The sequence below is a fragment of the Plecotus auritus genome, assembly GCF_963455305.1.
Source record: "Plecotus auritus genome assembly, chromosome: 7".
NCBI classification, from domain to species: Eukaryota; Metazoa; Chordata; class Mammalia; order Chiroptera; family Vespertilionidae; genus Plecotus; species Plecotus auritus.
In genome coordinates, this window is record NC_137774.1 from 38,659,002 (window position 1) to 38,681,007 (window position 22,006).

At 50.3% G+C, this 22,006-nt stretch overlaps 1 pseudogene across 1 annotated transcript in view; it reads left to right on the forward strand.

Annotated features, from left to right (window-relative positions):
• The first annotated feature begins 20,825 nt into the window (after nucleotides 1-20,825).
• LOC308252556 (phosphofurin acidic cluster sorting protein 2-like) overlaps nucleotides 20,826-22,006 on the forward strand; it is a 40,634-nt pseudogene continuing 39,453 nt past the window's right edge. Inside the window, exon 1 of the transcript in view lies at nucleotides 20,826-21,413. The product of the transcript in view is annotated as a phosphofurin acidic cluster sorting protein 2-like (transcript). The remainder of the gene's footprint in view (nucleotides 21,414-22,006) is intronic.

Here is a 22,006-nt window from a genome sequence, read left to right on the forward strand (position 1 = left end):
GTGGGTTTGATCCCTGGTCGGGGTGCGTACGGGAGGCAACTGACCAATGTTCCTCTCACAGCTTGTTCTCTCTCTTTCTCTTTTCCTCTCTCTCTAAAAATCAATGGACATATCCTTGGGTGAGGATTAAAAAAAATTCATGGTTTGTGAAGGTCTGGGGCGGGGGACAGGGGTGGGCTGGAGGGGGTCCATGGGGGAAAAAGAGGGACATAGGTAATTCTTTCTACAATGAAGATGAAAACAACAAACAAAAAACTTGCTTTTAGAGTTGGAAATTGCATTTTTGAAAATTATCAAGTAGATTCTATTGTAATTCAAATAAAACAGCATTGCTAATTAAAAAAATTCATTCACTACTGAGTGGAAACGGTAGCACAGTTTTACACGTTAGAGGATTAAGAAATATATAAACTCTACAATAAACACGGTGTTCTTACTTTGAGTCAGACCTGAAGTTTGATTGTGAAGGCCGGTGTTGGAAGGGTTGCCGCGTGTGAGTTACCGAGAGGTGGAGTAAGAGTTTCTGAAACCCGGGACAGCAGTAACGCCAGATGTGGAGGGGTGCAGCTCATAACCGTGGTGTGCCCTGAGGCTGGTGGATGTTGGAGCTGTGTCCATGTGGGCTTTGTGTGTTCCTATGCAGCTCAATTTAGCTGGGTGCGGTTTTCCGCGTGCACCTAATATTCTCATGGGAGGGTTGCATATTCAAACATGCAGTTTGTGTTATATTTTATTCTAATTTATCAATGGCATTGGACCAAACTACCATTTTCAAAACAAGTATTTCAGCAGAACTGACTGTATTATCTCACTTAGTCATCCAAACAGCCCACTAAAGTGTGTGTTATTGTCTCCATATTGTTAAAGAACCAGGATCAAATTTCAGTTTGGAATGCAAGTTTGGTGCAGGGTGTGTTCTGGACTGGGGTTCCAGACGCATCGGGATGGACCCGGTAAAGTGCATCCAGCCCTCTGGCTCCTCTGCCCGGCTCGGAGCTGCAGTCCGGGAATCATGTCTGCAGTGTCCTGGGCCGCTGTGGTCACTCCCACGTCATGTGGGGCCGCCGTGATCACTCCCACGTCATGTGGGGCCCCATGGTCACTCCCACATCATGTGGTGCTCCGTGGTCACTCCCACGTTATGTGGGGCCTCCCCCGAGCCTGTGGTCTCAGGCTTCCTATTTCTCAGATTTTAGGTTCCATCTGCAGAGTCCCCATGGCTGCAAGTGAAGCTGCATCTTCTACACTAACATCCAGGCCCGTCTGCACCTCATGGGTTGTCTGCTTCCTGGGTTCATGCGTTCTTCCCAGACGCGGGGGGATCGCTGATTCCATGGAGCTCTGTGGAGGGTGACTGTTTCCTGTCTGTGTGGGAAGGGCTGTCGGGGGCAGGGATGACTCCAGCTGGGCCAGTTACAGGTCCTCTGACCAGGGGAGGGGCACTTCTTTTCTGCCGAGGGCCATGTGGATATTTACAACATCATTCTCAGGCCACACAAAAGTACCAGCTTAGAAAGTGGCCTGCTGTATCTGGTCAAACATTTAATTAACTCACCCCTAGTGCCTGGAAGGGCCGGACCAAATGACTTCTCCGGCCTTGTGCGGCCTGTGAGCCGGACGTCCCCACCCTCGCTAAACCTTCAGCTGGGCCTGTTCAGTTCCTTTAAACCTTCAGATTCTCAGCAAGCTCACCTGGGTCTGTTCAGGTGTGCCCCCAATAGATGGGGCACTCTGCCAAGTTAGGGGCTGGGTCTTCAGACTCTTGCCACCTGTTCCCCCACCTCAGTGTCCAGCAGCTCACAGCAGTCATCAGACATCCTGGGCCATCACTCAGCCTCCCCACGGGGAGAGGCCCCTGCAGCTGCTCGGCTGGGTCTTCCTTCTCACTCTCCAAGTGCCTGCTGTGCCTGTGGTCCTGCCAGCGGTGTGCCAGCCAACCCGCCTCTGCCCCCTGGGTAGCTGGCGCCAATACCACTACCGCAGTCCAATTCTCTCACTTTGCAGTAGCAGCCAGTTATTAAAACAGGGCCATTTCAGTTCACTCAGTCCTGTTTGTTTTAAACATCAGCTCACATCCCGTTCTAGCATCCCCACCAACCTTCTGGGGCAGGTTAGCCTGTTGGGCCCAGGGTCCTGTGTGTGGCAAAGACCCCCTCCTTGACCTCATCTCTGAGCCCCCTTTTCAGCTAGTTGTCATCTTTGGCCCGTCCTCGGCCTGCCCAGCCCTGTTTTAGCAAAGCATCCCATTAAACTGGTTTATCAAGAATCCTCCCCACTCATCACCTTTGATATCCAAGTTGCCCTTCCCCAGCCTTTGATATATAACCAAGTTCCTCGTAGTAATTTTCCATCCAATCGATCACCCTGCCTGCTGGCTAGAACTCCCCACTCGTTCCTGTTGTATGTGGAGCTGCGGTCAATCTCGCTCCCCTATTGCAATAGTCTTCAATACAGTCCTCCTTGCCTGTTGAACTCATTGACTCATTGGGTGCAGATTTTTGACTGGTAGCTGCTTCCCCTGCCCGCTATGTCCAAGCCCCTCCTTCCTCTGCACTTCTCCTCCAGTGTTGGGGTGGGGAAGAGAGAGGCAAAGAGGCCTCTCCTTTGGGGACTGCCTCTGAAAGACCTCCATGCTAGTCTGGGTACTCTGAGAAGCAGACATCCCGAGGGGAATAAGGAATGTAGAGGAACAACCTGTGAGAGGAAATGGGGAAGGAGCTGGAGAAGCTGGAGAGCCCTCAGGCTGTGATGCAGGCTTGCCCCTGGTGAAGGCGAGATGGGAGAACCAAGGTGGGATGGAGGCATCTTTGATATCAGTCCATTTCTAAGAAAAATTCAGCAAGGCTGCTTGCTGGGTGGGTGCGGGGGTGGAGGGGCGGGGGGAGGGTGGGGAGTGGTGGTGAGGCCGGGGGAAGCCCTAGCCAAAGTCTCCCACCAGTGGAGTCCCTCATATCACGAGAGTGAGCCTTCATCACTCTGCCCGCCACGCCCAGTCCCTGGGGGAGAGCAGCCTGTGGGGGCCTGGCAGCGATGTGAATGCAGTAATGGGTCTCAGAGCGCGGCAGCTGGGGCCACTGGTCAGCCATGCTCCCTGCAGTTGGACACCTGAGAGGCACAGTCTCATGGTCGCCATAGGCATGGCCCCAGTTTTGGTGGTTGACAGTATCCCCTCCTTAGTAGAGAGGCCCTCACTAGTTTAGGGGGAGGTGAGGCCCCCTTTCTCTTGGTTCTCTCTGCCTCTCAGTCCTTTTGCGTGGCGGGCGTTCCAGTGCTGCTGCTTTGTCACAAGGCCTCTGCCATGAGAGACGGGGCTCAGGCGGGACCACGTGTCCCCTTTCTCAGCCCCTGCTCTGAGAGGTCTGCCTTGCAACCTTTGGCTAATGGTGTGAACTGCAAGCCCCGCTGCCTCCTCGGTGCCACTCAGCCCTCAGGATGTGCCCTCATCCCGACCACCCCAGCGGGTAGCGATGTCTGCTGTGCGGTGCCACACCCTAACACGCTTTCACCTCACCTGGAGTCTCCTTCCTCCTTCCTCCAGACCCTCCAGCGACAGGTGGTCTTGGCAATGTAAAGACAATCACCACACCATGACCCATTGGGGGGGCGTGTTTGGAGGACCCTCAATCTTGTAGAAATAGAGAGACATGTCAAATGTTCTCCTTCCCACACAGAGCCAGGGCTCCTCTTCCACTGTCTGGAATGAGGCAGGGTGTTCCGATGAAATGGTGCCTCTACACAGTGTGGACTGGCTCCATGGCTGGTTCCTGTGACTCCAGCAGTTCCCTGAATTTGAAATGTGAATTGGGTGGCTTACTGCTATGGCCCATTCAAACATCTGCCCTTAGATATTTAATGGTGTTCTCATGGTAGGCACTGCTTATGGGAGCCAAGCTCATGTTCCAGAGAGGAACTCTGAGACCTATTCATGCCACCTAAGGCCAGTGATCCTCAGAAGGGGACGTGATTTCAGAGAGGAACAGAGAGGGAGGGAGAGAGAGAAGAGAGAGAGAGAGAGAGAGAGAGAGAGAGAGAGAGAGAGAGGGAGATATCAGTGATGTGAGAGAATCATTGATCTGCTGCCTCCTCCATGCCCCCTACTGGGAATTGAGCCTGCAACCTGAGCATATGCCCTAACTGGGAATTAAACCACGACCTCCTGGTTCATAGGTCTATGCTCAACCACTGAGCCACACCGGCCGGGCGGTTTCCACTTCCTTAGGCAGAGATAATACCTGCTGGAAACATACCTGGAGATAACACCTGGAGAAACTTTGTAGAAGGTCATCCCCAACTTCAGAGCAGCCCCATCCACTCAGAACAGGATGCTGCTCCCAGCTGTGGAGGGAGGCCTTCTCTAGCAGCTCAGCCTCAGGGCACATAGGAATCCCTGGAGTGATGTTAACATGCAGATTCCAGAGACTAGAACTCACTGGACTGGGTGGGCCCCGGGGCCTGTATCTCACCAAGCACAGGAGGGGTTCTGCTGTGGCCTTTCCCTTTGGGAACCACTGATCCAGTGTGCAGGCTCTGTGTAAGCCTCTCTCCTGTTACAGTGTCTCAGGCCCAGTGAGGAAGCGGTGGGGGAATTGAGGGTGCAGGGGAGTTGAAAGATGCCGGCCCCCCACCTAAGGGACTGTCATAATCATTGTCACACAAATGTCTTGTGTCCCAGCGAGGCACAAGATCTTGCAGGAAAATGAAAGGGAGTTGCCAGAGAGAACAGAATAGAGAAATATGCATCAAATAAAGCTTGTAAGGAGTAGTTCCAGGGGAGAATGGACTATGGCTGCATGGAGGACATTACAGGGCAGCCTGTAATAGGAACATTGGGAGAAAAGATGAGCATCATGCAGGAAGCAGAAGGAATTTGGTGAAAAGGAAAATCAGATACTGAGAGAATCAAAAGTTAAATGGAAACTTAAAATTGAAAACAGCTAGAGCCCCTTTCTTCAAACCAAAACAAATGATCAGATGAGAGATGGGATGTGAGACTGTGGAAACCTACCTGCCGTCTAGGTATGAAATCGCTGCTGGGAAAAGCTGAAGACACCCAGGGTGAAGTGTGCGTGGCACTAATGGTGTTAAAGGTGAGTGAATCTCATAACTCCAGCAGGCGAAGAATGTGGTTGATGAATTGACTCCATCGAGTGGATGAATAACATGACACAGCCCCTATGAAAGAGGGAATAAAAAGAACTGCAACATAAATGGGTCCACAGGAAAACATACACATGAAGACGGGATAGATGCAGCAAGACTGTACTATGGAAAGGCGTGTTTATGAGAAAGAGGGTAGAGAACTTGCTCAAATTATTGGGTCAGATGAATCTTAGTAATCTCCTGCAAGATATTATATTTAAGGAATTTAAATATAAAACTGACAAGGAAGTCTTTATACCTTTGCTCTAAAATATCAATCGGCAGGTTTTACAAGAATTTGTCACTAGTAAGGGCTCTCAGAAAACGTCCAGGGAAAATGGACAAGGAGGCCCAGATGTCATCCAGCTACTTAGAGTGCAATAATGAATATAATGAAAAAAAAATTTTAACTTCTTTATTATAGAATTTTCCCCTAGGGAAGAAAGTTTCCCCAAACTGCAAAGGTTAAAATTCCAGAGATACCAACAGTTACAAACTTTTACAAGGACTCAGCGATGATAAAATTATCTAAGATTTTAATTCAGTGACTTGTTGCCAGCTTGTATTGATTAGGCTGACTTTGTGGCAGGGCTTCAAGCCAGCTCCAGCTAGTTTAAGCTGACAGAAAAGGAGGCATTCATTCAAAAGAGACAGGGGTGTCTTCTAGAATCAAAGGGCAGGGGTGCAGCTGAGCCCCCGGAAGGACAGCAAAGGTCCTATCTGCCTCCGCTTTCAGCTTTTCTCTGTGCTTCTCCGTATTTCTTTTCTTTCTATTGGGTGGTTGGTCTTTTCCTTACGGGTTTGTGATAATTTTTTGTTTACCTTTATTCTCGCCCTGAAGAGCAGCTGAGCTGGTCTCAGCACCAAGTTTTTCCTTCAGGCCTAGACTGTGAAATGGATCCAGTCATGTTTCCCTTGTCAACTGGCACCATGTTCATCTTTGCCAGTAGAGGGCGTAAGAGTCATGTTTCCCTTGTCAACTGGCACCATGTTCAGCTTTGCCAGTAGAGGGCGCAAGAGGCACGTTGCAGGAGAAGGGTTCTGTTTCTGGTTCTGTGCTTGCTGGGCAAACTCTGGGACACAGGCACATGCGTGGGGCTCAGGTCTGGCTCCTGCAGCCTGGGCAGCGCATCCAATCCTAGGTTCCTGCAGCTCATTCAGTGTCCGGCTCCTGCGGTGCCCGGCAGCCAGCAGCACCCGGGGCACCGCCGCTTCTCTGGGCAGCAACCTCTTCCTGAGCCCAGTTGGTCAGTAACCTCGGAGTTCACTGGGTGAAATCTGATAGTTATACAAAGGGGTGGGGGCTGAGGAGCCAATGAAATGAGGTTCAGGTAGAGCAGGAGGAACTGTGTTCCCCTAGGAGGTGGGATGAGATGCTCACGAGGTACAGGTTGGGACCAAGGCTGGGATGGGGCCCGTGCAGGTCAGGGTCCAGAGGAAATGGAGGAGAAAACAGAAGTGCATGGAGGATAGGACCACAGGAGGCAGAAGCAGAGAGGGGAGGGGTCAACCACACGGAGAAGGAATGAAGCCCGAGGTGGGGCGCCGAGCCCAACAGAGCATTTAGACACCCCCCACACTTCCAGTAGCACCGAGTTAATCTCCAGCATCAATGTCAGGGTTGGGTCTCTGGACAAAATAACATCTGAACGATCTGGTCTGACCCTACTGGGCTTGAACAATGTCCCCTGAGGGCTGACCAGACCATACAGCAAGAGCTGTGTGAAGTGGGCTGGGGAAGGTCCCAGGCATGAGCGTGGGTAGGATGGTGAGTGTGAGCAGAGAAACACAGCCCTGTCCTGGGCCCCGGTGGAAACCTTATGGGGCCACCCGTGGGCGAGAGAAAGAGGGACTAGGAGCCAGGCTCAGGTTTATGAGAAGAGAAACACCTGCCCCGGATCTTAGGCTGTTGGGTGGAAGGGAGCTGGGATCCTTGGGTTGTCTGTTATTGGGGATTATTTGTCCTTTGTGTCTCCCTGCTCTCTGGAACTAAAAGTCTAGACCACATTTAAATAAAGAGAACATCCTGTAGCCTAAAGCTGGTAATTTCCCCAATACTCTGGATCTAAAGCCAGAGAAATGGGACAGTGCTGCCCTCACATCACAGAATTACCAAAGCACCCAGGAAGTGCCCATGGCTCACACGGGTGCCCACAAGCCACCATCTTCTACTGATCTGGGAGAAAGTTCCCTATTGTTATTCGCTAACTGGAGCTAGCCAAGGCCCCTGTCAGCTGGGCCAAGTGCAGAGCTGAGGCTTGTGCCTAGGAGGTCACCATCATTCCCCCAGGCGGAGAGGAGGTTGGGGATTTTTGTGGATCAGTCCCTGACCCAGGTAAGGGCAGGTCTCGTCACCAGGGCAAGGAGAGTGGGGGTCCCAGGCCTGGGGTTAGGAGAATCTTCAAGGATTTGGCAGGGATAGCCACTCTACCTTGAGGTTGGGTGCACAGTGGGTCTACAGCAATCTGGGGCCTGACAGTTCGCTGAGTCCAGAGAGAGAGAAGACATGGAGGAGAGGGAGGGTCATGTCCTCAGTTACAACTGGGGATGTTCCACAAGGGTTGTCACAGGGAGACAACAGAGCAATGGGGAAGGTCTGGTCCCGTCATCTTGCTGCAGAAGAGGACCTCAGTGTGAAGCCTCAGCCCCATGGGAGGCAGAGCGGAGACTGGGCCCAGGCTCCTGAATCCTCTCCCATCACTGCTTCCCCTGCTCCTGCAGACAGCAGACATGCTGGGCCCTGAGAACCCCACCTGGTGCAGACTTCCTGGAGCCGAGGAGGCAGTGCTGAGGGGAAGGATGAGTGTGCAGTGCATCTGGACAAAGACTGGTCCCTTTATAAAGCTCAGCCTGGACCACTGTCTCACTCAGGTGGGTGGGACACACCTAGGCGTGTGTTCAGCATTTCCTGGTAAAATCCCATGCAACCCCCAAGCGACAACACCTAGAATTGTCTCCTGTCCCAAAATTGAATGGGGCTGGGGGGCGAGGAGTGGGTGCACTGGGATGCATCATAACAGGACAGGAAATTTGGAATAGAAACTGGGTTTCTGGACATAAAGAGGGTGGGACTCTGAAGGCAGCATGCTCTGTTGACTCATCCCCAGTTGTCCTGCAGATTTGTTCTGACAGCTGGCAGGAACTCCTCCCACCGTCAATGAGCCCTTAAATGTGCCAGGAATCACGGTACCTGCCGTCTAACATCCTCCTTGACCTTCACAGCCTTATGCGATGGAGCTGTTATCCTCATGTTGAGGAAGAAACGGAGATTTCATTTCCATGTAAGCCCTGGTGTAGCTTTTGGATTTTGCATGTCAAAATGCTTACAATAAGTTATTAATTTTTATATTGAAGGTTTTCCTTTTGTACAATCTTGGCCTCAGTTTCAGAGTCTGAGATATTTCTAATCCTCAACTCCAGGAATCTAAACATCATTGATCTGTTGATGTTGAAGTCCTTCTCTTACTTTATTCATCCTTTTATTTTCCTCATATCTCCATTCCCATTCAGTTCCCCACCCAAAAGCAGTTTATTTTTCTGCTTACTTTTACGCACTATTGCAAATGCAGATAGTTGTATTGGTGTACATGCTACTTGTTATTTGTGTTTGGTATAGATCAAACACGGGGAAATATAGGAAAAGCACAATGTGCTGTCCAATGAATTCCCTCTGCGCCTGGGACTGTCGCCCGGGTCAATGAACAGAACATTATGGACGTCTCTCCAGCTACTGCCACCCCCTCTCTTTCCATAGCCGCCATCTGAACTTTTATGATAAGGCTCTCTCTTTATTTTCTTTGTATTTTACCGAGAACTAAAAGGTAGCCTGGCCGGCGTGGCTCAGTGGTTGAGCATTGACCTATGAATCAGGAGGTCACGGTTCGATTCCCGGTCAGGCACATGCCTGGGTTGCAGGCTTGATTCCCTGTGTCTGGTGTGCAGGAGGCAGCCGATAAATGATTCACTCTCATCAATGATGCTTCGATTTCTCTCTTCCTCTCGTCTTCCTCTCTGAAATCAATACAAATATATTTAAATAGAAAAAAGAACTAAAAGGTACTCAGACAATGTGGGGAGAAAACAAAAGCAAATGGAGAAGATGCCCATCAGGGAGAGGTGGCTTGATTAGCCCCTGTCACCCTCTTCAAAGACACAGCCTCTGAGCTGGAACCCAGCACAGAGGGGCGGTGTGCAAGCCTCTGCTGTGATCTCACCCTCTGGAAGGACAAAGGGCACAGGTGAGCCCTAATCCTGGTGTGCGTTGATGTCCTCTGGGAAGCCCCATCTTGGTATGAAGTGGAGCGTGATGAGTCCTGCCCACTCCGCAGTTCAGCATCGCCCACCACGCAGTGGTCTGTGAAGACGGCCGAGAGGGGTGGGATGCAGCAGGTGTCTGGTGTCCCTGTAGGGGTCAACTCTTCCCATCCTCAAGCCCAGCCCTGGAATTGGGGGAAGAGAGCACCAGGTTATCCTCCTTTTCCAGGGGAGTGAGGACGTCGCTGCTAGTGGGCCACCGACGTCGTTGGTTAAAACTCAGGTTGGCTGCATGAGGGATAGAGAGCATAAGTAAGAACCCAAACCCCATGAATCCTATTAATGAGGTTCCTAGATTAGTATCCTTCATAGAGACAGAAAGATTCATGGTCATCAGGGTCTGGGAGGAGCAGGGCAAGGAGGAGTTATTCAATGGATATAGTTACAATTTATAGGATGCCTTTTATTTATTTATTTAAATATATTTTTATTGATTTCAGAGAGGAAGGGAGAGGGAGAGAGAGATAGAAACATCAATGATGAGAGAGAATCATTGATTGGCTGCCTCCTCCTGGGAACTGAGCCCACAACCCAGGCATGTGCCCCGACCAGAATCAAACCGTGACCTCCTGGTTCATAGGTCAATGCTCAACTGTCATCTGTATTTTCCCCCAAAGAAGAATGTCAGAGCTAAAGTGTGATGGGAGATCACCCAACCTGCCTCTGCATTAACATGGAGAGATGCCAAAACACAAACATGAACAACAGCAGCAGCAGCAGCAGCAGCAGCAACAACAACAACAACAACAACAACAACAACAACAAACCATGACTGATGTCTTGAGAGGAAAAGCAGTGCAGGGGCCGTGCTCACTCACTGAGTTTCCTTTCTCTTGGGGGTCCTGGATCTGCCATTCCTGGCTGACATGGTTGCTTTCTTATGGCCACACAGAAACTATTTACGAAGCTGGATCCAGCTTTTCTCTATGTTTTATTGAAATAATCAGTCTCCTGCAGAAATGTACCATAGCCAGAGCAGGCCTATTGGCGGTACTCAGAGTTTCAGGAACTCTTGGTACTGCTGGTGTGGATGTATCCGTCCAGCTAAGAACACAGGTAAATCGTGTCCCAGACATTCTACTCTAGAGTACAGGCTCCAAGGAAATGTTCACAGAGCCATAGGGACCAGATAATTATGTTTGTTTTGTGTAGAATAAAACATTTGTGGTGGTCGGGACTTGGAGGTAATATGAATGGAGGGTTAACAGTGGGGAGCAAAATATGGTGACTTCACATCACAGAGCAAAAGCAGCACAGAGGTTATCAACTAGATGTACGTGGAGCAGCAGGGATGCCAGAGGCTGCTCCTCTTTACATCTGAAGGCTGCTTTGTTGGATTGCACGAGGCAGGGGTCCCGTCCTCTGCTACATGATTCCCACAGAACCTGGTTGGCTCACTTGGACTGCGTTCATTTAGCTTTTTAAATTTTAAATCGTTTTATTGATTTCAGAGAGGAAGGGAGAGGGATAGAGAGATAGAAACATCAATGATGAGAAAGAATCATTGATCAGCAGCCTCCTGCATGCCCTACACTGGAAATTGAGCCTGCAACCTGGGCATGTACTGCGACTGGGAATCAGACCAGGAATCGAACCGTGATCTCCTAGTTCATAGGTTGATGCTCAACCACTGAGCCACACCAGCTGGGCTAGTTTTTAACAGTTCAGTAGGACAAGGAAAAGTATTTTTTATTTTAAGAATAAAAACACAAAGCAAAGAAATCAAAGGCTTCATTTGAGATTCAGCAATTGACTCTGAAACTGAGGACCATGGGAAATAAAAGGAAGCTCTGAATGAAAAGTAGCAATTATTTTATCCCATAATATTGAGGCAAATGGAAGCAGAGCACTGAAGCTTACACTGTGCTGAATCCTGTTTGGAGCAACCATGAGATATTATCTTACACTTAGTTCCAACACATATTCTCTAGGATCTGACAATCCTTTCCTGGGCGAGGATGGTGGCAAGGTGTGGGGAACAATCTGGGTGTGGATCAAACCCAGCAGCTCTTTTGAGATGTTCTGCTCCCCCTCCACACTGTTCTCTTTGCACTCTTTCCACCTGCAGAACTGAGCTCACCTTTCAGGACCCCATTCTACAGCCACCTGTTCTGTGAGGCCCTATGAATCTCCCGAATGGTTTTTATTGCTTCTTGCAGAATCCCATGACAGCTTTGCATCACTATTTTCAACGCCTGTATTTTTTCTGATAATATTGATGTACTGCCCTTCCCACAACCGGGCAAGGAACTGCCCGAGGAGCAGGGTTCTGGCACACGACAGACTCTCACTGAGTACTCATAGGATGAATGAAAAGATAAATTACAAGAAGATGTGATTAGAGGCCCTGGCCTAGTAGCTCCATTGGTTAGAGCATCATCCCGATACACCAAGTTTGCAGGTTTGATCCCCAGTCAGGGCACATACAGTAATCAACCAACGAGTGCACAAATAAGTGGAACAATTGATTGATGACTCTCTCTTTCTCTCTCTCTCTCTCTCTCTCTCTCTCTCTCTCTCTCTCTCTCTCCCTCTAAAAATCAATCAATAAATCTAAAAAATGGGAATAGAACTTAACAACTTGTCCCAGGGTCAGGATTTCTGAGCTCCAGTCGCAGCTCCACCATAACTCTCTGTGTGACTCAGGGGAGAGACTCATCTTGTCTTGGTTTAGCAGAGTGTCAAAGAGGAATAAGAATCATTCTCCACAGGATACTCAACTCAATCACATGAGATAAAAGGTGTAAAAGTGCCCATCAAATGTAGTGAGGTAATAGTACTCATCTAAAGTTGAGGAAATCAGTGGAAGACAGGTTAGCAATTTGCAAAGGCTGGAACCAGCATGAGTGTTCACTGAGAATCAGGGGACTTTCCTTGTGGTCAACACTGTCACCAAACAACCTTCATAATATTGAGCAAGTCAGTTTTTCTCTGGGCCTTGGTTGTGTTACCGTAAGTTAAGGTTAGGAATAGATTGTCCCCGAAGAGCCACCTGCTTTAAGGATGTGACATTCTTGAGACCGAGGACAATGGGACTGTGGGTGGAACTGACTGATGTGCATTGGGGCAGGGACCCTTTATGTCACGAATGTCCTTAGGAATCCACATTTCATTTGACTTCATCTCCCACCAGCACATGGGCAAAGCATGGTCTTAAGCACCCCCTGGCTTCCACGTTGCAGAATGCTGTAGGGTTTAACCAGCAGCAAGCAGTTCCTGAACACTGACTGCCACCTGCACCTGGACAGAAACTCCACCCTGTTCCACTAGCACTGAACAGCCTTCTGAGCATCTCCTCTGTTGGCCCATAGCACTGAAGAGGGGACAGGGAATGTCCCAGGGCCCAGGGTCCACACTCATCTCCTCCACAGGCACCGCTTCCAAATCTCCTCTGGGGTAAGAGCCTCTCTCCGCCCTCAGCCCCTGAGCCCTGGTTCAGCTGAGCTTTTTCCTGAGGCTCTTCCGTCTTACCAGAGCCCAGCAGCCATTCTTTCTCAGGCCCCAAGGCTGAACGAGGTTGTGGATCAGCCTGGCTTCTCCCTTTACATCAATCCTCTTCGATGCTCTGAACCACCGGGTGAGGATGGACTAATAGCCTCGTATGGCGCCCAGCCATGGCACAAGCTACACTGTCTCAGGACAAATGGGTATTAACTTTGGACCACATGCACGGTCCCTGCTTTCATGGAGTTCAGCCCTGTTGGTTGACACAGATAGAAAGGAAATTCTAATGGAGTGTGAGGAGTCCTACCATTGACCCTGAGGACCATAAGCACTGAGAATGTGAGCCCATCGCGGGAACACTGTACAGACTCTCTTTAGGATGCAATTCCTAAACCAGAAAGAAGAATAAGTACTTGTCTACCCTCTTCATCCTGATTTCACAATGGCAGCTGATGAAAACTTTGTGGAATTAAATGGAGGTCTGGAAATCAAGGGGCAGGTCTACCTTAGAGGTCCATGGTGATGGTCAGTGCACTTGTGCGCACTGGCAATGGGCCTGGAGGGGCAGCCACCCGCCTCCCGTGGAGCGTCTCCTCACCTTGGAAGCTCAGAACTGTGGTCTCAACAGATGCTGTTTCCTATTTTAAATTACACTTTTCAGTTTGGCTCTACTTTCCAGGGTCCTTTCCTAAGTTTCACAGCCATCCTCAAAACTGGAGGCAGAGGGTGTTAGAAATGAGGGGGTGGGGACTGGAGGGAACTGGGAGGAGAAAAATGAGGGAGATAGGAGGGCAGGGCAGGGCCTGGTGTGGGACGACCATGCTAGTGATCTATTGCTGAGAGTTACCCCACACTAGAGACTTAACCAACACACACTTACTAGCTCACACATCTCTGACGAGGAATCCCGCATGGCTCAGCTGGGACTACTGTGGTGTCACCTGAGGCAGGATCTGTGTCACTGAGGGTCTGAGCTCACTCGGGGGGACTCTGGGATTCAGTTTGGATGGAAGGCCTGACTTCCTCTCTGTCTGTTGGTCTCATTCAGTGCTAGGCCATGTGGGTCTCTCCAGATAGCAGCTCACAGCACAGAGGCTTATTCCTGTGTGTGTGTGGGGAAGAGAACAGATCAGAGTGAGCAAGTGGTAGGCACTGACTTTTATTTTATTTTTATTTATTTTTTAAAAAATATATTTTATTAATTTTTTACAGAGAGGAAGGAAGAGGGATAGATAGTCAGAAACATCGATGAGAGAGAAACATCGATCAGCTGCCTCTTGCACACCTCCTACTGGGGATGTGCCCGCAACCAAGTTACATGCCTTTGACCGGAATCGAACCTGGGACCTTTCAGTCCACAGGCTGACGCTCTATCCATTGAGTCAAACCAGTTTTGGCCATGGCACTGACTTTTAAAAAAACTTTTCAGGGTGGGAAGGGATCAACCAAAGAACTTGAATGCATGTAGCATAACCCAGGGACACAGACAATAGGGTGGTGAAGGCCTGGGGTGGGGGGCAGGGATTGGCTAGAAGAGACCAATGGGGGAAAAAGGGGACATATGTAACACTTTCAACAATAAAGATTAAAAAATAAATAAAATGCATTTGCTTTAAAATTGTTAAATTAAATTTCTTTTTCAAAAAATTGACTTGAGGCGGGGGGGGGAGAGAGGGGAGAGAGAGAGAGAGAGAGAAAGAGAGAGAGAGAGAGAGAGAGAGAGAGAGAGAGAGAGAGAGAGAGACATCAGTGTGAGAGAGAAGTATCAATTGGTTGCCTCCTGTATGCACCCCAACTAGGGATCAAACCCACAACCTAGGTACGTGCCCTGACCAGGAACCAAACAGCAAACTTTCAGTGCCCAGAATGATGCTCAACCACTCTGGCTGGGCTAGGCACTGACTTTTAGAACCATATCATGGAGGTCATGTTGGATCCCTTTGCCATCTTCTATGGAGTCACTACTGACACCCACACTTAAGGGGAGGGCACACATTCACACCACATGAGGAAGGTGAAGACCATGGGGAGTCACTGAGGAGAGAACCGGTGACCCGAGAGGTCCATGCCTTGCCCAGGATCACAGATGGTCAGAATGCAGAGCGTGAGATAAACCCAGCTGTGTGTCCTCAAGGTGGGGTCCTAGGTGCACCCAGGTTCCATCAGGGGCTCTGGAAAAGGCTGTGCTGGTGGAATCGTGTACAGACATGGAAATGGCCTGGGGGAGACGGTGAGCATTTGGCAGCCTAGACAGTATTTGTCTGAAAAGGCGCCCAGATCTGGAATCACAAAGGTGCACCTCTGTCCACAACCCACCCGCAGTGGAGAAAGCTGGGGCTGGGCCCCCTTATGCTGAGCTCATGCTTACTCAGTCCTGAATCACACCCTCATTGGATAAGTGGGAAACAGAAGCCCATAGTCAGGCAGGGATTGGCTAGGGTACATGACATTCAGAGTCCAGAGTTCAGGAATGTTCAGACCTTCCAGGCCAAGGCTCCCACCTCCCCCACAGAGTTGGTCTGGAAATTAGAAATCCTGACATACTGGGCAGCTCCTGCCTGTTCCTCCCTATGTGGGGCTGTTTTGTTCTGGGATCCAGAAAGGGAGCACTGGCATGCACGCGCGTGCGTGCGCGCGCACACAAACACACACACACACACACACACACACACACACACACTCTAGATGTGATGACCTTGGGTGGGATTAGAAGAAAAGCAGACTCAGAAGAGGTGACAACAGGAAGGAAAAAGAGGTTGGAGGCACTACCTACATGCGACAGTCCTCCTCCTACTTTACAGCTACCCCCACATGAGCCTGAACAGCCCTCAGAAGCACTTGCTGCATAACCCATGGTGCAGGCAGGAGAAAGACGGGCCCTGACAGGCACAATGACTTATCCAGGATCCAGAAGAGGTAAGAATGAGGGGTTGAGTCTGAGCCCAGGTCAGTTTCCTCAACTCTGGGATCCTGGCTGCACCCAGAGTTTCTAGGGAGCTAGGGGTGTGTTGGTGCCACTGTGTACAGATCAGGTGCTTCACGGGGAAGAGAGGTCCACAGACAGCGCCCACAGGACTATTTGCATAGCTGTCATGAGATGAGGGGACTCAGGCAAGACAATCCCAGGTATTGAGGTCACTATCCAATAGAACTTGGAAACCCTGTATCCAGGCCCCCACATCTAGCCCCACAGGCAGCTCACTTGCCAAGAGGCATTTGCCAGTGCAAGATGTTCTCTTGCTGTGTTCCCAGTGATTGGTGCTCTTGCTTCCGGAGACCCCGCAGTGAGAGCTTTTCCAGACGGTGCAGACGTTGGTTCAACCCTCGTCCCCGACGTTGCTGGCCATTTTTAAAAATATGGCCTCAGGTAACACAAGGTGGGCTGGGTCAGACCCATTCAGGCAGGCCACCTCTGTGCACCATCCCTGTGCAACCCACATCCCCTCCTCTTCATGTATTGGGAAGAGTAACCTGAAGGGAGAACCCTGGGACAGGAACAGCTTTTGGGGCAGCGGAGCACTTAGAGGCTCTGCTGTGATCACACCCCAGGGCAGGGCAGGGCAGGCCCTTGGAGATGGGCTTCCAGAGGGGTCCCTTATCTGCGCCAATGGGAGTCCTAGGCCCTCAGGCTGTCACTGCTTTTCCTCCGCAGTGGAGGCCTGAACGGATCACACTGTGTGTGTGTCTGGAGTGGAGGGTCACAGGGGTCACAGAACCAGCAAAACCGGGCTCTGAGGCTTTCCCCTGGTGACTGGGAACTGTCTTTACAGAGCTCCACACAGGAGAACAGAGAGGAGCCAACAGATGGGGTCCTCAACTCCATGCCCCTGCAGGAGGCACAGGTGCCCCATCCATCCTCCAGTGTGCAGCACGGCTGCGGGGTGAGTGCAGGTGCTGAGGTGACCCAGACTCCAGGATCCCATGTAGTTGAAGAGAGCCCTGGGTTCCAGAAGCTGCTCTGCTAGGCCCCTAGGTCCCTCCTAGAGTCCAATTTCCAAAGGAATCTGGGGCCCGTATCCTCCCCACAACCCACTCTCACTGTCCAGCCCCTTTCAGAAGAGATGCAAAGTCACTGCCCACAAAGTGTTAGGAATATCAGAGGAGAGACATTGTTCCATTTCACTTTATTCTCAGTCAAGAGTATTTTTGCATTTTTCTACAGACTCCCCCCCCCCCTTTTTTTTTAAAAAAAAGTATTTTATTGATTTTTTACAGAGAGGAAGGGAGAGGGAGAGAGAGTTAGAAAAATTGATGAGAGAGTAACATCAATCAGCAGCCTCCTGCACACCCCCCACTGGGGATGTGCCCGCAACCAAGGTACACGCCCTTGACTGGAATTGAACCTGGGACCCTTGAGTCCACAGGCTGACACTCCATCCACTGAGTCAAACCGGTCAGGGCCAGACTTTCCCTTTTTAACACCCATCTCCACGTGTCCATGTTGTCCTGACAATCCTTACACACCTTCTCTCACTCTTACACATCATTGTGATTAGTAGGGATGCTTTTGCCAAAAGGACATGGGGCTCAAGGTACCAAGTCTGTTGCTTTGCTTTTTGCTGCCTTGGGGACCACATCCCCATGGTCCCTCCCTGTCAGGAGCTGGGTCCTCCCTGGGCTGCACAACATACCAGGAGGGGGACATGTTACCAGGGCTGGTGATCCATCTCTTCACTGCTGTGGGACTTGTACGTGATCCCCTCCTGTTGTCATGTCAGTGGTGCTGCCCTGAACACCCCACTTGTCCTAATACCCAGACCCTCCCACCCCAGGAAAAGCCTCTGTGTTCCCATCTTAGAATGGGATGTTCTGTCAGAAATCTCAGGGTTACCTTGTTAACACAGGGAGGTGCTGTCCATCTTCTGCTAAGAAATGACTAAGATACCAATGTGTCTCATCATCACTCACCTCCAAATCTACTTTGCCTGCCGAGAACCTTTTCTCTTGTCCATGTAGAAAACATGAAAACCTGTGCAGAATTTTTCTGAGTTTAGTTGAGCCAAAGTGTAGACAATTGCACTGAAGCAAAATCTCAACCGAATGAGATAATAATGCTCCGGAGAATGGCAGCTTTGCACCTTATTTTATACATTACAATCAAAAGTGGAGACTTGTGTGGGTTTCATGAAATCCATTGGTGATATATTAGGGAAGCAGGAGAAATCACAGCAGGGAAATCTCTGGGACTGGATAAAAGGTAATAAATATGATAGATACTGAGGGCAAGTGCAGGGTGGTAGGGGAGGCCGGGGTAGGTCACTGGGGGGAAGGGGTGGAAAGAGACATATGTACTACTATTTTTAATACCTTAAACAATAAAATTAAAGAAATCAATATTAAAAAAATTTATTATGCCCCCCCCCCCAAATAAAATAAAATAAAATGATAGACATGTACTTCTTTCACTTAGGTGTGTGCAGGATGTTAACAGTCAACAATGAACTCAATGAGGGGATGTGTGGTCTTTGCAGAGAGCAGAGCAGTGCCTGTGCTTTGAGGGGTCTGAATAAAGGAAAATTATTTTGACATTACAAAATTATGTTGTTACTAGTGGCCCAGTACACGAAATTCATGCATATTAAAAGGGAATTAATTAGAGGAAATATTTTAATATTGCTATTTGCCCTTCTCTATAATAGAAGTGTCAGAGATGAAAGAAACTTAGTAAAATGTATATGAAAATCTCCCCCTGTCAGAGTCTGGGGAGTGCCGCAGGACCCAGAGTCAAGTCCCTGCCCACCTGCGCAAGTCTTGAAATTGCATGAGACCCAGACCCAGCTAGCACCACCCCCGTCAAGCCCCCAGGACAGAGGGTGCAGCCTCAGGTCCCCCGTCAAACCCTGTCGGGTGGGGGGCACGGCCTCAGGTCCCCTGGCCTGGCCTCAGGTACCCCGGCCGTGGTGCTGGGGACGGGGGGCACATAGCATCAGGTCCCCCATCAAGCCCTGCCAGGTGGGGGACACAGCCTCAGGTCCCCTGGCCTGGTGCCAGGGTGGGGGGTGCAACCTCAGGTCCCCCATCAAGGCCCACTGGGTGGGGGGCACAGCCTCAGGTCCCCCATCAAGCCCCACCAGGCAGGGGGTGCAGCCTCAGGTCCCCTGGCCTGGTGCTAGGTTGGGGGTGCGGCCTCAAGTTCCCAGGCCCCGCTGCGAGGGCATGATTACCATTTGCATATTAACTCTTTATTATAAACTGAGTGGCCAGATTATTATGATCTCTGAATGCATAATAATCTGGCCACTCAGTGTATATCCTATATAATAAAAGGCTAATATGCAAATTGTCCCCTCGACCAGGAGTTCGACCAGCAGGCAGGCTGGCCAGCCACCCATGTCCCCTCCCGGACTCCGGGATCCCTTGCAGTCAAAGGAGTCCCTGGGTTCCAGAAGCTGCCCTGCTATTCCCTCGAGATCCCTCCCGGATTCCAATTTCCAAAGGCATCTGGGTCTCCATCTCCTCCTCCCAACCCACTCTCACTGTCCAGCCCCTTTCAGAAGAGATGTAAAGTCACTGCCCACAAAGTGTTAGGAATATGAGAAGGGAGACTTTGCTCCATTTCATGTCATGCTCAGTCAAGAGTATTTTTGCATTTTTCTACAGACTTTCTCTTTTTAACGCCCATCTCCACGTGTCCATGTTGTCCTGACAATCCTTACACACCTTCTCCCACTCTTACACATCATCGTGATTAGTGGGGATGCTTTTGCCAAAAGGACATGGGGCTCAAGGTACCAAGTCTGTTGCTTTACCCTTTGCTGCCCTGAGAACCACATCCCAGACCCTCCATGTCAGGAGCTGGGGCCTCCTTGGGCTGCACAACATACCAGGAGGGAGACCTGTTATCAAGGCTAGTGATCCATCTCTTCATTGCTGTGGGACCTGGATATGATCCCGTCCTGTTGACATGTCAGCTGTGCTGCCCTGTTGACATGTCAATTGGGGGATCACATACCAGTCCCACCCCATTGTCCTAATATCCAGACCCTCCCACCCCAGGAAAAGCCTCTGTGTTCCCATCTTAGAATGAGATGTTTTGTCAGAAATCCCAGGACTGATGCTGTTAATACAGGGAGGTGCTGTCCATCCTCTGCTAAGAAATGACCTAAGGTACTAATGTTTTTCATCATTCCTCCCCTACAATTCTACTTTTCCTGTCAAGTATCATTTATCATGTCAATGTAAAAAATTTTCAAACCTGTGAAGAATTTTTGTGAGTTTATTTGAGACAAAGTGTCACCAATTGCTGGGAAACAAAATCTCAAATGGATGGAGATAATGCTCTGGAGAATGGCAGCTTTGCACCTTATTTATACATTAAAATTCAAACAGGAGACCTCTGTGGGTCCCATGAAATCCATTGGTGATAGACTAGGGAGCCAGGAGAAAGCAAAGTGGGGAAAACTCTGAGGTTGGATGAATAGTAAAATGGTGACTTCTTTCACTTGGGTGTGTGCAGGGTAGTTAACAGTCAACAACGAAACAATAACAATGAGGGGATGTGTGGTCTCTACAGAGAGCAGAGCGGTGCCTGTGCTTTGAGGGATCTGAATAAAGGAAAATTACGTTGACATTCCGAGGATATGTTATTCTAGATGCAAAAAGACAATAGGCTCAGTTAAGGTAAAGATTGACCCTAGTCAGGGAAGATACAGGCCTAGGACTTGACTACCCACCACAAACTGCATTTAGTTAAGTTTTAATTTCAGACCATCCTTTGTGGTCACTTTAGGTCTCTGAGTTTGCAAGGCCGCCAGGTTAGCATGTGGCACCTGTGGTCACTTCTGCCCCAACTCCTGCTACCAATCCTGCTACCAACTCCTAGAAGTTCGGTCTGAGCTGCAGCCCCCAACTCACCTGGCAGTTTATGAGCTGCCTCTGATGGCATGTGCCCTCTCTGTCTCAACACAGGATAGAAATCAGAATGCTATATGGGCGCCTGCGGGCCTGGACAGCATGCCCACCGCACTCAACACACAAGTGCCCATGAACTTGTTTTTGAATGCTCCAGCCCCACCTGCGTGCCCAGGCTGTGTAGCCTCACCTTAGCCAAGCTGCTGATCTACAAGAAGCTGGAGAAGGAGCTCAGTGCTGTGGGGATCACTGTGAAACTGCAGGGCTCCAAAAACATCTTGAGGTCAGACGAGATTCTGCTGCCCCCTAGCAGTCACGTGAAGACCGACCTGGCGCTGACCTCCCTGCAGTACCCTCGCTTCCTAAAGAGAGAAGGCAACAGCTTACAGATCATGCTGCAGCAGAAGCAGCGTCTTAAAAACCAGACCATCCTGTGTTACCGGAAGCTCGCCCTGGGCACCATTGACATGGCTCAGGTGATGCAGCGACCCCTTGAAGGTGGCCAGATGCTGAGCCTCCATAGCACCATCATGGAGGCATGTGCCCACGTGGGTGAGGTCAGCATCGCCTCCCTGTCCAGCCAGCCCATTGACCCCGAGGACAGCACCGGGCAGGCCAGCCCCAAGACCCAGTCCAGGGTTCATTACTCAGAGATGGAGTATGAAATCTTCTTGGAGCAACAGACCAGCCATGATTCCGGGCACGTGCAGGACCAGGAGGAGGAGGACTTCGACTTTGAGGAGCCCAAAAAGCAGCGCCAAGGAGAAGTAAGATCGCCATTCATGACCAGGCAACAAGATGCCAACAAGAAAGTTGGGGCGTGGCTGCGCAGGGTGCAAGTGTGGGAGAAAGACCTGGACTCAGAGCAGGAGTCTTCGGAGCAGGTCCCTGAGGTGAAGGACCTGGATCTGCTATATGACTCACTAGGGAGCCCCAGGGACAGTGGCCCATGAGTGTGTCCTCAGGACCCCGAAGCCCTGGCTCAGGCCATACTTGGAAGACCTGTCCCAGCCCAGCTCTCAGATGGAGAGCTAGAGCATCCACAGTGCCAGTGCCAGGAGGAGCCTCCAGGTCCAACCCATGTGCCTGAGAAGACGAGCCCCAAGCAACCAGTGGGCGCATCACCAAGACCGAGTCTCTCCTCATCCCTTCCACCAGTTCCCAGAGGAGCAGGAGGGCTGCTGGGGCTGGAGCACATTCCTGAAGGGGCGGCAGGTGGCACAGCCTGGAACAAGTGGGTCCACAGCCTGGACAACAA